Below are 14,108 nucleotides of genomic sequence, written 5' to 3' on the forward strand. Positions count from 1 at the left end.
GTTTTATTAAGATACCCATTTGCAGGTGAAGGGAAACTAGGCACGAAAATGACAAAAATAGTACATGGCAGAACCAGAATCTGCACTTAGTTCCATTTCTTCCTATTCTATTTATTATTTACTGATATTAATATTATTTATTGATAATTAAGAATGTAATCTAGAGAGCCAGTATCATCTTTTGTGTGTATGTCAATTATTTTTAAGCTAAATAGCCAGCTCCCTAAAAACTAGTATTTTTAAGCATTTTATAAGATTATATTGTGTTTATTTAGTAAAGTAGCTTGCCCATACAAGATGCACAAGTGATGAGCAAGTGTTGACTGACTTGGATCCATGAAGAATCCATTTATTTAAGTCACCAAGAAAAACCTGGCATATCTAATAAGTGTTCTATTTTGATATGAATTAGCATCTTTTCTAATGTTTCTACTTAGAAGGGCAAAGTGTGAGTGAGTCATAGGATAATGGTCATTTATCATTCACAGCAATTGCTGCTTTGGAGTTGGATTGTAGTTGTTGATTATAAGAAAGTATATCCTCATGCATCAGAATTCTGTTCTCTTGAACTTGCAAAAGCCTATTGCAGAACACCTTTTTTTTTCTTTGCCAAAAATATCTTGCATTGTTAATACCAGCTTTTTCTTTTTTAATTCAGCAGTGTTTGATGGATAAAGATTATAGGATTATTTTTTTCAATCTATAATAGGTAAAGCTATATTAGAAGCTAAAATTATTAATGAAGTCTAAAATTAATATTTAGCAGTATAATGATAACAACAAAAAGAGAAGTTAATATTCTAGAGATAAATTAATAATGAGTAAGTGTAAGATAGTGCCATTCTTACATTATAAACATATAGAAAAAATCATATGTAGCAATATAATTTTTCTTACTACTCCACCTCCACATCTCCACAAAATTTACCCTAAAATCTTCAAAAAGTAGTAACTATGATTTAGATCGAAGCTAGGATGCATGTCATTAAGAACATTTTAACAGCAAGGTGACAAAGTCTTTCATTAGCAATCACTTTTGAGTCTGCCATGATTACTGACAGCATAAAAGAGTGTAATTTAGATCTGTGATGCAGTTATTATTTTTTAATTATTTTTACTTGGAAAACATTGGGAGCATTGAAATACTCTACTCCTTTGTTCTTTGTATTGTTGTCTTGGGTAACATTTTTTTTCTCAAGTATGCAAATGTTTTATGTAGCTAAAGAAATCTGAGCTTTGTTCAGATCACACCTTAGCAAATTCCTAGCTCAACTTCTCGGTCACACTATCATGAAGAAATAGGAATAGCTTAGTTCTTTTCGAAGCAATTTTATTTGCTTATTCAGAAACTGGCATTTCATATATTGAATATATGATTTTATTTCAAATAATAAAGTGTTTACAATGAAAAACTTAAACTAAATAATGCATTTCCTGAAGAATTAAATAGCTAATACTACTTACTTCATATTTCCTATGACGAAGTACTGATATGCCACAATAAGATTGCTTAGATAATATTCTAGAAATATAAGATTGATAAATTATGTGATCTAAAAAAAGAAAGAAAACTATCGTGTTTTAATAACCACTAGGTGCCAAGTAGAGTGCTAAATGCTTTACCTAGTTTAATCTTCAAACCTCTTATAAGAAGCAGTTATCACAAAAATGAGGAAATTGAGTTAAACTATTTCAAAAATCTTTATGCAAATATTTATTTATTAATTTCAAAATACTTATTCCAGATAATGGTTATATGACTGGCATCATCTTAGATGCTAAGTGCAGAGACTTAAAAAAGACAGACAATATTCCTGCAGCCAAGGAGTTTACGATCTAATGGTACAGATGGATAAAGATATAGATTAGATATAGATATATGTCGATATAATGTGGATGATACAAAGTTGCAAATGAATAAAATAATTATCACAGAATCTTCTTTCACTGTATTGTCCTTTAAGTAATTTTCCTGTACTACTCTTTTTGCATTCTCTTGTCAGTACTGCATGAAATTCGAATGCATAGTAATATTCCTACCTCCGTCTTGCTCTAGGGCATCCCAGGTTTTTTTTTTTAAGGGTATTTAAAATACTTTAAATCTCAGATTTCATGACATCTATATAGTTTTCTAGGTTGTAAACTCATTGTTCTGTTACACAAGTACTTTTTCTGGAAGGATTTTATTTTATTGGAGCCTCTTAGTATTATTTTATTTTACTCAGAATGAGTAAAATTTGTTATGTATGTCCCTAGGAAAGAGTGGAAATACAGCTGTTACTGAAGTTCTACGTGGCTGCCCCCTACTGGGAATCCTGAGATGTAGTGAAGAATGAAATCCTATTAGTTTGACTTGGATGATTTGCGGTTCACCTGATCATCCAAAGTCCTGGAGAGAACACTGTATCAGTGTCATGTGCTCTTGATACAGACCTAGATCGTTTTCCTTTCCCTTTTCCCTACTCTACAGTTTTTCAAATGGTGTGTTTGGGTAAGGAGATCCTCATTCATTTTATAAATTCAAAAAGGAGAAGGAAAAAAGAGACCATAACCAAAAGCATACCAACAGGACCAAGACTCTGGCTTATTAAAAAATTATTAGATTTTGATAGTCCCAGTCCTAAACTGGGATAGGGAATAGGATATTGCTATCTGTAGTGTAAAATGGCATGTACCCAAATGGAAAAAAAAGAAAGAAAAAGAAAACCTTTTTAAGTCAAAAGGTAAAAATAAAGGAGACACAGAAGTACACTTAAGTTAATGCTAAAATGTTAATTTTGCCTCAGTCCTCTGAATTTGTCCATACACTTATCCTCACTATTTTCTTTGTACTTTATCATAACATTGCTATTCATTAATTTAGCGTTACTTCATTGCTGATGATAATATCAGCTACATTTCTTTACCTGTTATCTATCCCCTCTTACTTTGGTGACAGCATGCTGATTATCCCTTGGGCAAATAACTCTTCTGTTTACTTATGATGCAGTGATTCATCTACCTCCTTTCTTCAATGCTGGTCACATGATTTTACTACTATAATCAGCATATTCTATTCATCCTGGTTAAAGTGTTCAATTCCAAATTGCTTATAGAATTTGTAATTATATAAACAATATATTTCTTGCTTTTTTTCCTTAACACTTTTTGAGCTTTCCATCAATCACAGCAAAAAATTCTGACAAATAAAAATACCTGTTATGTGGCAACTATCATACTATTTTTCCTGCATCCCTTTTTCTATATTAGTTTCCAAAGTTACTTATATGCAAGTTTGTGAATGGAATCATCCTCTATTCTAAAATAAAACAAACTACAATATTGTGCTGTTTTATATATATTTTAATGCATTTTTAATTTGTTTACTTTTTTCCTTGATTGTTATAATCAAAATTATTTTACAGTGACATCAATTATTTAATTAAGTGCTTTGGGAATGCAATTGGCACAGTTTTTGGAAGCAAAAGGATATTGTCTTTGCTTTTTTGCTTCCTGAACTTTCATCTTTCTTCACTATGCATTGTCTAGTTACTGCTTGCCTTACTTCATACCCTGGGCTAGCCAATGGGAACCTCTTAGGGTTCTGTTATTTGTTCATTCGGTGTTTACATTTATAGTCAATTCATTTTAAAAATTTTATTTCAAGCACAGATGAAAGAATCCTCATTTTAATAAAAAGCCAACCATTATAAAATTATAGCTATCTTATGGGGAAAAAATTAAGGTCATGTGTTGAGATTAAAATGAGAAATAACTAAGATCCAACATGATCTTTTATCTGTTGAGTCCACAGTTGAAACTGCTTTCTATCCTGCACCAGCCAGGGATAAACCTTATGTAAATCTGTGATAATAACAGGAGATAAAAATGAGAAAGAGTGCTTAGCATTTGTGTTCCTCACTTTGTCAACTTCCCCAAACCAAAAAAGAATACAGTCATGCTTTTGTACTGCGTTGTTTCCATTTATTTCAGAGGAGGCATTATCCTTCCCATTGTGCTATTACTCCCATAATGACGATTTCCAATTTTTGATGTAACTGATGTCTCTAGCATTGCAAGGAATTTAACATTTGCTCTCCTCTTCAAAATCTTTAAAACCCATACCCTTCTTCTCTCCTTATATGTCCTACCAACTGCTTCGTTAAATGAGCTTCAGTATTTCCCAACACAGTGATGAGCCAGCAGGAAGCGTCTTTGAAGGGGTGGAGGGAAGCAGTTCACACTTCCCCTAAGTATATTAACTGGAAAGCTCTTCCTCTCAAGTGATGTATGGAGGCACTTCAACCACGGCTCCTATGACCCTGACACTTCAAGTGGGAGCTCTGCTCAGTTCCTATTAAGGGAGACACATAAAGCTGCCATTGTCACAAATTCAGCCAGTAATGGATACAGTGGTAATTAAATTAAGATGGCTGTTGAGAGAGGTGGCTTCATAACAACATCTAACAGGACTGAAATTCCCTTTCCCATTTTCCACCTCTACCAATTAACGCAGCAACTCAGGATCGAGTTATTTACATTCAGCCTCCCAAGTCACCTTGCTGTAAGAGTTGTCTCCAATTGCTAAAAAAAAGTTTTGCTAGAAAGAAAAAAATAATCATCTGCATTTTTCCCCCCACAAATTCATAGCAGGAGTTTATAGGTCTTAAGAAATAACATCTCAGAAAAGAAGAAATACTTAAAGGGAGTGAGCTCTGAAAAGAATACCAACAAAAGGGAATAGCCAGTCACAAAATTAAAGATGAGATATCTTCAGTTTCACTCTATAATTGATCTATAAAAGATCTAAGGTTGGCCGGAGAAAAACTGACAATTACATCTTTTAAACAGGTTCACTGTTAGATGCAGATTTCCTCAAATCATGCATAAGACCTATGCACAAGGCTGCATATCAGAATTGCTTGAAGGGTCTTAAAGAATACTGTTACTTGGATCTCACTCTCAAAGATTTATATTTAATCGGGCTTGTAGTCAGCCTTTTAAAAGGGACTTTTAAAAATCTACATGTGTGAGATGGTATCTCATTGTAGTTTTGATCCGCATTTCCATCTCGGATCTGTTAGAATAGCTGTTATAAACAGGACAAGTAATAACAAATGTTGGAGAAGATGTGGAGAAAAAGGAACCCTTATACACTGCTGATGGGACTGCAAATTGGTACAGCCACTATGGAAAACAGTATGAAATTTCCTCAAAGAACTAATAATTGATCTATCACATGATCTGGCAGTCCCTTTACTGGGACTTTATCCCAAAGACTTGAAAACTCATATCCAAAAAGATATTTTCACACTGATGTTCATAGCAGCATTATTCACAGTGGCCAGGAAGCAACCAAAGTGTCCTATGATAGATGATTGGCTAAAGAAGCTGTGGTACATATATACAATGGAATATTACTCAGCCATAAGAAGAGACGAAATACTACCATTTGCTACAACATGGATGGACCTCAAGATAATTATGCTAAGTGAAATAATCCAGACAGAAAAAAATTGAAAATTACATGATATAATTTATATGTGGGATATAACCCTAAAAGCAATAAATGAACAGGACAAACTAACAGAGACTCATGGACATGGACAATAGACTAATGGTTACTAAAGGGGACGGGGGAGGGAGAAGGAAGGAGGTAGACGAGGTAAAAGGAGTCAAATATGTGATGACAGAAAGAAATCTAACTGTGAGAGGTAAACACACAGTGTAAATATATATGCCTTACTGTTAAAATGTACAGCTGCAACTTACTGGATTTCATTAACTAATGCCGCCATAAAAAACAACAACGACAACAAAAAACTCTCCATATGTGATCTTTATGTGAAGCATAATGTAACAACCACTGCATTACAACTTAAGTTTCTTCATATTTTTCTCTTTGCAGCAGTTATATTGTCTAGTTTTTCAAATGGATTTGACACTTGTATCCTTAAGGCTGTAGGAACTTAAAGATGGAGGAACTTGAAAACCACAAACAGAAATGATACATTAATGCTTATTTTCCTAAAGCTTCTAGTTCCTGCTCTTTTGAGTCATGCCTGAAGTGGCATCCTATGTCCTCTCTCTTCATGTTAGATTCAAACTTGCACACCCTACACAATAAAAGCCCCTGACTGATGCACCAGATCCAATATTTTTAGCTAGTCTCTAGGATCGGGCCTCTGATTTGCTATGCTCCTCAACAAACTGAAATCAGAACATTTTAGATGATGAAAGGAAACTTTTTTATCTAGTTCATGATTCTCAGCCATGAAGTCCACCATCTACAGATATAAGATGAGTCACAAGTAATTCATATCACAGAAAATAGATAAAGGTGGGTTCTTATTAAACATGAGAGAACACATACACCCACCCTAGTTTTCTCCAAATGTCATAGAAATAAGCGTAGTGATTTTTTTTTGAAGAAAGATCATATAAGGACGAATAAAGTGGCAATGAAAAATACAAAAATGTAAAACAGATGGATTGTGGTAACCAATTTAGAAGACCAGAGAAAGCTGAGACTTAAGATAGCCAGAAAGAAAGAAAGAAAACCACCTGCTTTGCATTGCATTATCCTAGAAATGTGCGAGAATTTGATGAACCACAGACCTCTGTAGATGCAGTCAGAGGGAGCTAAAAACAGGATAATTTGAAAATCTCTTGAAGAAATTGTTGGACACTATGATTTTTACCCACCTGATTCAGATTGGCAACGACCCTTTTCATGCACTAAAAAGACTGAGGGTACATTAAGTTGAGAAAGTCAACAACAAATATTTTGAATCAAACATCAGGCACATAAGAAAGCAATTTCATCAGAAAGAAAGCAGGGTAGGGGCATTGAATCCATGTCTAGATAAGAAGCCATGTATAACCCACTTAGGACACCGTCTCTTGAGTTGGAATCCTAGCTTTGCATCTAACAAACCCTATGACTTTAGGCAAGTTAGTTTTTTCCCTGTGCCTCAATTTTTTATCTGAAAAGTGGGTATAATCATAGTTATTGGATTAATGTAAAGATAAATGGGTGAACATATATAAAGCATATATTACAGGTTTTGGCAAAAAATAAGCAGTATAAATGCTTGTTAAATACTCTTATTATCCCCCTACTTGGCGCCCAAAATAATAATAGAGAGGCTTGAAATATGCAGCCAAAAGATGGAAGATATTTCCTAGAGGGAAATGTGTGTGTGTGTGTGTGTGTGTGTGTGTGCGCGCGCGCGCGCACGCACACACACACACATGTACATGTATGTATATACACACATAACCATATACATTCACATACACGTACGGTTCTTGACAGTTTGGATATCTTTAAAAAATCCTCACTCAGATCATCTAGAATGAAATCCACCAGGGAACTGATCTCACCAACTCATAGAACTTCCAATCAGCTTTTGAGGGCTTCCCTTAATTATGTGCAGTAGTCAACTATTGATAGATAGATGAGGAAATTCTCTATCGGGACATGTAGAAAACAAAATAAATTTACAAGAGAATTTTGGAATAAGTGGAAAGAATGCAGAGAGAATAAAAGTGTAAAACAGAGCTATGATGAATTTCTGCAGAGAGAAGAAAGAACACAACGCACATATGAAAGAACAGCATGCTGTGAAAAGGATAAAAACTAGCCCTCGAAATTCAAAAATGCAGAAGAAATTAAAACTCAGAACAAGGGTGGTGAAATAAAATTGTGGAAAGCACTTATTAAGTATACTAAAAGTGAAATAAATTTAAAATAGAAGATAATAAAACAAAATTAGATAATCAATACAAAAGGACCAATATCTGAAAGAAAATCAGAAAAAAAAAGTATAGGAAATTACCAAAGAATAGATTCAAGAAAACTGTCTAGACTGAATAAACTGTATTAGTTTTCATACTTAGTGTGCTTACCACACTTTCTGCACAAAATGAGTTGCAGTAAGTCCACACTTAGAGATGATCTCATGATTTTTCAGATCAATGAGGGAATCGAAAAGAAAATAAACATTTCCGATGAGAAAAATTAATCTCATGTATAACCAGTTATCACAATAGTATTTAGAAAAATATCTTTCCCCACTAATTTGAGTGCCAAATCTGCTTTAAACCAAGTATACACATGTGCATAAATCTATTTCTGAGCTCTTCATTTGAAGCATTATAATAAACTTTGTTTTATCCTAAGAAAAGTTCTCTGATTTATTTTTACAAAAATTTTTGGTATTCTCAGCCCTCTGCTCTTCCATATGAAGCTTTGAAACAACCAATTTGTATTAAAAACTATGTTACTAATTATATTGGAATCAACTTAATAAATTGATTAATTTCAGGATAATTGACATTTAAATATTATAAATCACTAGCTATGAATATGGTATATCTCTTCATTCACTTTTTTAATGTCTTTGAATAAAAGTTTCTCATTTGTACATAAAAAGTCTTATGACTTTTTTTACATTTGTTCTTAAGTGTACTACATTTTGATACTAGTGTAGCTTTAAGAAATTATTTTTTGACACAGTTCTCAACCTTACGGAAAGGTTGTGAGAACTGCTGAGAAATATCTTTTTTTTCTTGAATCTATGGAGAGAGTTGACAACATACCCAAATACATAATTGTGTATTTTTTACACACAAAGTCATTCTCCTCTATAACCATAATACCATCAAAACTATCATATTCAGGAAGTTTACACTGCCGTATTACTACTAAAGGTTCAGGTATTATACATAAAATGTAGTAGTTCTACTATTGCTCATGACAGTAGTGGCATTGAAATGGCTATTTATTTTTTAAAATGCACTAAAATAATAGTATCATATGTCTCTTTTCCTGTGAAATTTAGAAAGAGGGTTAGGATAATTCTTTCTGAAGCCAGTGATGGCTATGTGGCCTGTCTTAGAAGAGAATGGTCACATTTCTCCAAGGTTATTTCTTACCTGCCACTTTGACTTCACTTTGACTTCTATCTACACTCTGCTCTTGTGTGGCTTCTTCTAATGGCTTTGCATCTATAATCTTCACATTATATAGAATGTATGAAAATAATCATAATGAGGAAAGTTTCCAATATTTTCATAAATACTGGAGGAAGGCTGGTTACAATGTAATGTTCTGCCACTTTGATGATGACTTTGGCCAAGAATCATTTCGCTTTTAACCTGATTTGTACTAGCTAAGCAATCATGATGTCTCAGCACAAACATTGAAGTAAATGGATACTAAAGAAAGTAGATCTAGTAGATGGAAAAATTATTTTTAGTCACTTCTGGCATCAATACCCTTTACATATGACTTCACAATTCTTTCTGTACAGCAAATGGAATATAGTTCTGTGCTTTATTGATATTGGAGCTGCCCGCAGAATTTGCTTTGAACAGTGGAACATCAGTGTTTCTGACCTGAGTAGAGGCATAAATTGTGGATAATTTATATTGCTCTGTTGTGTACCTATGGTAGCTGCCAGACCAAAAAGAGCGTGAACATATGCAAAGAGGACCTGAAATCAAATCACAGTCTAGCACCAAGTTAATTGATCCCAGTAGAACTGCAGCATATCTCCGGACCATAGAAAAGAATTGCTAAAACTTAAATTTAATCTTTTCTAATGATCAATTCATTTATACTATCAGATTAATGAAATAATATGCCATAGATTAACAGAAGAAAAATTTCACTCATAATCTAGATCTATTCGAGATTGTATAAATTAAACAAAAAGCAACCTCATTAAGTAAAAAAAATTAAATATCAATATATGTGATGTTCATTCAGTGTATGACTAGGCATTATAATATATAAAATTTCTATTTTACTCATATTTTTTAATATTGTATAAAGTGCAAATTTAGAAGCATAATAGAAATTTTCTAGATTACTCACCAGTATATACATTTTCAGTAAACAATGTGTACAATTGTAAATTATGTTTCGACCCTATTTGTTTTAATTGAATATAATGAGATGTAATTATATTTCTTTTTAATGATAAATGTATATGAGCTTCTGTTATAAAAGTCTGTGTCTTTTATTTTATTTTTCTAGTAATTCATCTTTATATTTTAAAATGTCACAATAGATTAGAAAAAAAAATTCATGGAGATATTTGAGAAGCACTGCATTATAGAACTAAAGATCTGTGTCAACGTGACCAAAAGAATTCTCACAATGTAAGTACTGTAGCAAAAAGGAAGGAGCATAAGATACACATAAAGATGCTGGCGCTAAACCCTGATGGTACAGCAATTATTGAAGGAACAACATATGTTATTTCAGACAGAAATTTGTGCTAAAAGAAGCAATCCCATTGATAACTGGAACAAAATTATAGCCACCTAGACAGGGACATTATGAGACTTGAGAAGATGATATAATTTTCCTAGATGAAATCTATAAGAATAGAAGGGGAGAAGGAAGGGAAAAGGGAAAAGGGGAGAGACAGACACAGAGAAAGGGTGAGGAAAAGGAAAAAGGAGAGAAGGAGATTGCTTTCTAGTTGCCAATGTCAGCGTTCTTAGCTATAAACCAGAGAATCTATTCCAGCTACCTGAAGCAACAAAGGCATTTGTAAAGGATATGAGTATTCACAGACCTGTGATGTCACACAAGGTGTTTGGGTTACTACTATAAAAACGTCTAAACAAACTTTGCTACAAAAATACCATTGCGACTTTTGCTCCCCATCTATGATGCCAGGGAATGGATGATAGAGGACCAGCACTCAGAAGTTAATGCATCACATTACAATAATGTATAAACTCATGTGAAAGAGCTGTAATGAGTCCTTCATTTTACTCTGCTGAAAGAGAAGTCTTCTAGAATAAAAGACTTAAAATGATAGTTGTAAGAAACCAAGAAATACCAGATGGTAAATATTTTTATTTTTTAATTTTAAGAATCTACTGTATTAATTATTTTTTACTTCAATAAGGCTGTGTGAAGTACTCAAAAATAGCTGTTGCCACAGACATTTCTGAGGTTTTCAATACTAGTCTGTGAACTGGCTGTAGTTCTGCTGGGTTCAGCTGAGCTCATCTGGACTTCACTCCAGGTTCAGGGTTATGTTCAGTTCTACTTCAAATGTTTCTACATTGTCCTTGGACCATAAGTTACTGGGTCGTATTTTTCTTGAGACAGATCTCAAGAGAAAATGTGAGCTAGTCAAAAACCACATAAGTACATGTCAGGCTTCTACTCAAAATGTGTCATAGGGCCAAGATAATATCAGTGTGTTAGAAAAATTCATTTCACCCTCTCACGAAGAAGGTACTGTGAAATACAAAATAAAGGAAGCAGATATGGAGAATGAGTGAAAAATGGCAATTATGCAATATTACGATAGCTAAATATGTTGAGATACTTTCACTTTCCAGCAAGAAATGACACACAGGATGATTTAATTATGTTTAAATTAGGGCAAAAGTACACTAGTTAGTTCTTAGGTAAAGCAAAGACCTGATGGCAGGACTTTATTTTGTATGCTTTGATCTAGTGGAATTTATGGTTATGCTATATGGAAAGTTTCTACATTAAGGCTTTATTTTTGTATAGATCATATGATATGAAAATAGTCTGAACAAAGCCACTAGAAGGCACAGAAAAGCAGAATGTAGATAGAATTTAAGAAGGAATCATCTGAAAGGTGAGGAACAACCTCATGGAAATCTGCCTACTCTCCAATAAGGCAGTTCACATACTCTTACATCACCTCTCAAGACAATAATATATATCTTGGATTTGTTAATGTTTGCTTTGATAATAACACTCAATAGAGAAACCAGATGTAAAGAGATAAATTAATATGAATAAAAAATATATTAACACAACCCTGATGTATTCATATTATTTTATTCAAAATAAACTGAGTAATGTTATATTTTGCAACTTCTATTCAGTCACTCATAAGTAGCCAATTCCAATAATTTATGCCATAGAGATATAGTTAAATTTTAATTACTTTTTCATGAAAGAAATGATTACCTGATCCATGAATTTTCTAAATTTAAATCTTGTTTGGGTGAAAAATAAAATTTAAACCATTCCATCACATTTGGAAAATGCTCAGCTATTCTTTTTCTAGATGTGTGGTATAAATATCATTTGCTTCACTGATTATTACTTTCATATTATGAAGCATGCCATAATAATTTGTAGATACTCTATTCTTCCAAATTTTAACTTTTATTTTACCTTTGATATCATCAGCCATTGAAAAAACAAAAACAAACCAATGACTTAGTTATAGAGAAGTTTTAAGAACATTAAAACAAAAATAAAAAATAAAAAAATAAGCATGTCTGCTGTAGATTCATTAAAAAAATGTTGGGACCAAACCGTTTTCTTGTCTTACAGAATTACTGTTTGTTTCACAATTCAAACATGATTAGCAGAAAATTTCCCCTAATAACCATCATACTTAAGAACATGATTGTTAATACCAACAATCATATTATTACATAATGAAAAGAAGAGATTTTAAGACAATAGCCTTTATATAATTTTCAACTTTTATTATATTACTAAGTATAGCAGTTATATAAGTTGAATTTTTTTTATCATTGTAAAACTTTCTTTGTGAGGAAAGCAGTAAGTTGATACATTCTGGAGGAAGATTCTTAATCAGAATAATTACTCAGAATGATGTCCTATCATTGAAGCTGTACCATCAGAACATACTTCTATACAGAACTTATTTGTTGATAACATAACCCTTAACAGTTTTATGCCATTCAGAACATGTGTATCTGGGCAATGAATCTGAAGCAAATTATTATTACTTCATATTACTACCATGTTCCAAGTGTTCATATGTCATAGTAGCAATTTTGTGCATTCATCAATTTGCACATTTTATATGTTGTACGATGTGGCCTTCATGTCATTAGGTAATTCCTAATATCTCAAGCCACGGTGCCACTAGAGCATGGTACTTAATTGCCTAAGATCACCTCCAGCATTTGTAAGAAATCCTTGTGAGAAGCCTTCCTTGCTGCTCCAGCACCACATCAGGTGGAAGCAGCAACCAAAAACACTTAAAAAGATTGATAATTGTCTTTGTTTTGCCATACTGAATATTTTAAAATTATAAACATTAATAAAGTACTTTGAGTTAATTAATGTCAAACAAATTCTTTGTTCACTCATGTGCAGTTGCAAAATTCCTGGAAAGCATTTTCATAAAATAATTTGCAGAAATGCTCTAGTATGATAGAAGTATAAGAAATCCAAGATGACAGATTGAATCAAACTACTAAGTGATGGTCAAAGAAGCTGACATTACTATAATATCCTATTTAGGTTTACTTGTGTTTTACTTATTGTTAACACTGGCTAACACAATGTGTTTTTTAACCTACATAATTTCAGTTAATACTGACAAGCCAAGAAGGTCTCTGGCAATAGAGAAACTGGAGGTCTTGCATAGCCTACCTTAAATGGTACTAAACTCAAGAATAACTCTGTATGCTTTCTGAAAAAGAATGTCAGTACACTTTAATTAGACAGGCTTCAGAATTTGGGAATTTTAAGTTACAGAATTAAAAGCTCAGTAAGAAGTATCTAAGGCAACTATGTGTAACTTGAGCAAGAAGTTGAGGACCAACTCTCACTGCCTGGAGTGCTACAGAATAAATACATGCTTTAAGAATGCCAATTTAAAACCCTACTTACTTCGTCATGCTTTATTCTACAAAAGGACTTACAAATTCAACAATTAAAACAAGAAAGCTTCCAGAACTCAAAGTTCCTTATAGAAATTGTTAATAAAAGATATCATTCTGAACAAATGGTTGGTACCCAGAAGAAATAGGAGGAACCAAAGCAACACTGGGTTTTCCAGAATGAGGCTAATGACAGGATGCATCAAAAATAAATTATGAAAAATATACAGTGGAGTAAACCCCTATAAGCCAGGTGTCTTTGCCATGTATTGGCACCCTCCATTTTTTGAAAGTTCATATTATGCTACTTCACTTTTACGAAAAACCTGCATAAGTAACTGTGGTCACTAACTGAAAGAAATTCAAAGAGAATTTTTGCTTTTAAGGAAAAAAAGCGAAAAAAGCATTCAGCTTTTGTTCTACAGCCAGTGACCAGAGAGACAGTGTATACCCAGAGGAGCCAGAGAATC

The sequence above is a fragment of the Rousettus aegyptiacus genome, unplaced genomic scaffold (assembly GCF_014176215.1).
Source record: "Rousettus aegyptiacus isolate mRouAeg1 unplaced genomic scaffold, mRouAeg1.p scaffold_m13_p_5, whole genome shotgun sequence".
In the NCBI taxonomy this organism is placed as follows: domain Eukaryota; kingdom Metazoa; phylum Chordata; class Mammalia; order Chiroptera; family Pteropodidae; genus Rousettus; species Rousettus aegyptiacus.